The sequence below is a fragment of the Haliotis rubra genome, unplaced genomic scaffold, assembly GCF_003918875.1.
Source record: "Haliotis rubra isolate DU_JTF1 unplaced genomic scaffold, ASM391887v1 Scf284, whole genome shotgun sequence".
NCBI lineage: Eukaryota > Metazoa > Mollusca > Gastropoda > Lepetellida > Haliotidae > Haliotis > Haliotis rubra.
In genome coordinates this window covers 378,011-381,678 of record NW_025766936.1, presented here as the reverse complement: position 1 = coordinate 381,678, position 3,668 = coordinate 378,011, and positions in this window count along the sequence as shown.

The following is a 3,668-nucleotide window of genomic DNA, read 5'->3' as shown; positions in this document are numbered from 1 at the left end:
ATCGAAGTTTTCTGCATATGCACGTGTTTGCATTGGCCTCAAGAATTGAAAAAAACAATTTTAAACCACAGTCCTAACGGTACTTGAAATGCCACGATTGTCAAATGTGCAACGTGAACGTGCCGTTGGCATGTTGCAAGCGGGAAGATCAGTTATTGACGTCGCAAGAGCAATGGGATGCAGCCGTCGTACTGTGTATGACTTGCGAGGTCGTCTACAACAAACCGGCACCACTTCTGATCGCCCAAGGTCGGGTCGTCCACGTGTGACGTCACGAGCAGAAGACCGTCAAATCGTCCTACGTCACCTATGTGACAGATTTCTGCCGGCTACACGAACCACGGCTGAGATGTTAAGAGGTCGACGGTCCTCTCAGACCATTCAAAATCGGTTGCGGGCTGCCAATCTCCATTCTCGACGTCCATATCGTGGGCCAATATTGACGCCGTTTCATCAACGTCAACGTCTGCTGTGGGCCCAACGTCACCTCTGATGGACCCGAGAGACTGGAATCGAGTCGTCTTTAGCGGTGAATCCAGGTTTACCCTCAGATTCGTGGACGGCAGGCATACAGTCTGGAGACGACGTCGTGAACGCTATGCCCAATGTTGTGTACAGGAAGTCGACAGATTCGGGGGCGGAAGTTGCATGGTGTGGGGTGCTTTCTGTGGGAACAACCGTTCCCGACTTCTGGTCTTCCGTGGAAACCTCACAGCTGCTGCTTACCGCGACCAGGTGCTCACCCCTGAACTCGTTCCTTTCATGGCGGCTCATGGCCCAGGTCTACAGTTCCAGCATGATAATGCTCGGCCGCATACCGCGATGTTGACACGAAATTATAGCCTAATGTAACTGATTATGGCACTGTCAGTGTATCGAGTACATCACACAGATCTCAGCAATGAAATAATAACAATTTAACCATCTTACCATCTCTTGTTCTTTTATAGTGCCCTGAAGAAAGAATGTGAAGTTTCTTTTTTGACTCAGTATAGTATGATTATAAAAGTGTCTTAAATTTGAAAAAGGCTACTCGCGCTCTCTCAGTTTGTGAAACCATAGGAATGTAAACAGTAGTACAGATGCACTTAATCACATATTCATTCATGCTAATGTTGAATATATACAGTGTAGGATGTAGTTTATGAACTACTGATGAACTCTGGGAAACGTCAATATCTAACGGTAAAATAAGTTACTATTAGCATCGTTCGTGTTGTGATGGCCGGTTATTGATTACCCAAATGACATCGGAACATTTAATGGCGGACACACATACGAGTGCAACTCCAAAATAGTATATATATTACGACAAAATCATCCATAGGGTATTGATATGCGTCATGAATCACCCCTGGCTCCCGAGGCTCCGGAGGCAGATCCGGATAATGAGGACTCACGTCACAGAAACACTGAGGATACAAGATTCTTTTTTGAATATTTTTTAGTTGCTTCCTTCTTCTGTAGAAAAGTCTTGTAACAATAAAGGTGGAGTTGACTTATGGAGTCCAATTTACTATTAACTAGTGCCCAAGTGACGCCATGAGTGAAAGTTTTAGACGAGGTCTGCAACAATGATGCGGTGATGTTGTTACAGTGTGTGATTCAAGCTGATGGATGATGGATGATGGTTGGTGGGATGGAGTAATCTTTGGAAGGTTGTCTAGTCTCTGTAGCTTTACTGATGGCTGGAGGCAAGTATGATGGGCTGATCCGATGGATCCGGAGTTTGGTAAATGTGTTCTGAGATGCGGATTTGGAATCTTGTGTTTGGGCTGATCTGTGGTGTTCTCGTAAGGGTCTTCACAGCTGCAGGTGATATGGTAGAGTGTACCTCGTCGCTGTGCTGTGGCTTTTCCTGGGCTTCATGTTGGACTTCAAGGTGTCTGTGTTGGAGTGCTTGGGGGTTGTCGAATGTTCTGACCGGCTTGCTCTATCATGTATGTTGTGAACCATGTCTAAGGCGATCTATTTCTTGATTGAGGGATTCACGTGTTGAGCAAATGATATTTTGTTGAGGATGGCCCTGGTGGCAATACCTGGTCAGAGAACCATGGTTGAACTAGTGCTCTGAGTATTGGCGAGGGTGGCCACGGTGGCAGTACCCGGTCAGGGAACCATGGTTGAACTAGTGCTCTGAGTATTGGCATGGCCACGGTTGACCCGGTAACCATGGCTACTGCTCTGAGTATTGGCGAGGGTGGCCACGGTGGCAGTACCTGGTCAGGGAACCATGGTTGAACTAGTGCTCTGAGTATTGGCGAGGGTATCCACGTTTGCAATACCACGTCAGCGGGAGATGGCTGGGCATGTGTAATAGTCAGTATTGTGCCTCAGGTTTAGTAGCCAGGTCAAGCTTGTAGATAAGGACATCTGGAAATGAAAGTTGGCTGTTTGGTGAATTGCTTTCGAGGGTGCTGTTCAATGCGATGTTATGGTAGGAGTGAGGTCTCATTTGTGTTCTGTTGGTAAGAAAAATCCCTTTGTATAAAGTCCCAAACAGTAACATGACAGTTATCCCTCATATGCTTTATCCCAGTCATAATATCTCACTATTACTTAACCTTACTCAGTTCCAGGTAGGTTTTTTCTAGACACAGATTTACTGCCCTGAATGTTTATAAACCCGGCAATAACATGTTGCGTTATTACGTTCATTATGTGTTGGTGTTTTTCTGGTATACACAAACAGGCAAAGTCACATTGCACAATGCAGTGATAACAGGAAGATTCAAGTAGTAAGGTCTCTGTTACTTATGATCTGGCGTTCATACAGTGATGTACTCCAGATATTAATTGCTTTACTTACTTTACATTGACTAATTGTTTTAGTTTCAGAAAATGAAATAGTTTGTAAACCTGTATTGCCACACAAACTATGAACGGCATCTAGACATTGAACGTACCCGCTGTAGATTGATTTAGGTTGGAGAGACACAGTAGAAATTATCGACAGGGTTCCGCCAGCATAGAGAGGCCACCGCTGAAATGATAAAGTTGTGTCTACTGACGTACCAATACTGAAACTCAACCCTCCTCTGTATGATGGTTGACACAAGATCATTGGCTGTTGTGTACTGCTCTACAATATTGATGTATACGTAGTCACAGCATAAACGACGGTGTCGGTCCTTAAACACAGGCGGTGGGTGGCCCTGTTGTCAAGGTACTGGTATTCACGTCGCCTGGACCACTGACAGTGGGTTTGAATCCCAATCGCCCAGTTGTGTTTCCAGGTTTGTCAGTAGCAAACCGCTGGTTTCAGTGGTAAACAGACCTACCTGGTTCTGTCCTTCCATAGTATACTGTAAACAGACCTACCTGCTTCTATCCTTCCCTAGTATACTGTAAACAGACCTACCTGCTTCTATCCTTCCCTAGTATACTGTAAACAGACATACCTGCTTCTGTCCTTCCCTAGTATACTGTAAACAGACCTACCTGGTTCTGCCCTTCCATAGTATACTGTAAACAGACCTACCTGGTTCTGTCCTTCCCTAGTATACTGCAAACAGACCTACCTGCTTCCCTAGTATACTGTAAACAGACCTACCTGCTTCTGCCCTTCCATAGTATACTGTAAACATACCTACCTGGTTCTGTCCTTCCCTAGTAAACTGTAAACAGACCTACCTGGTTCTGATATTCCATAGTATACTGTAAACAGA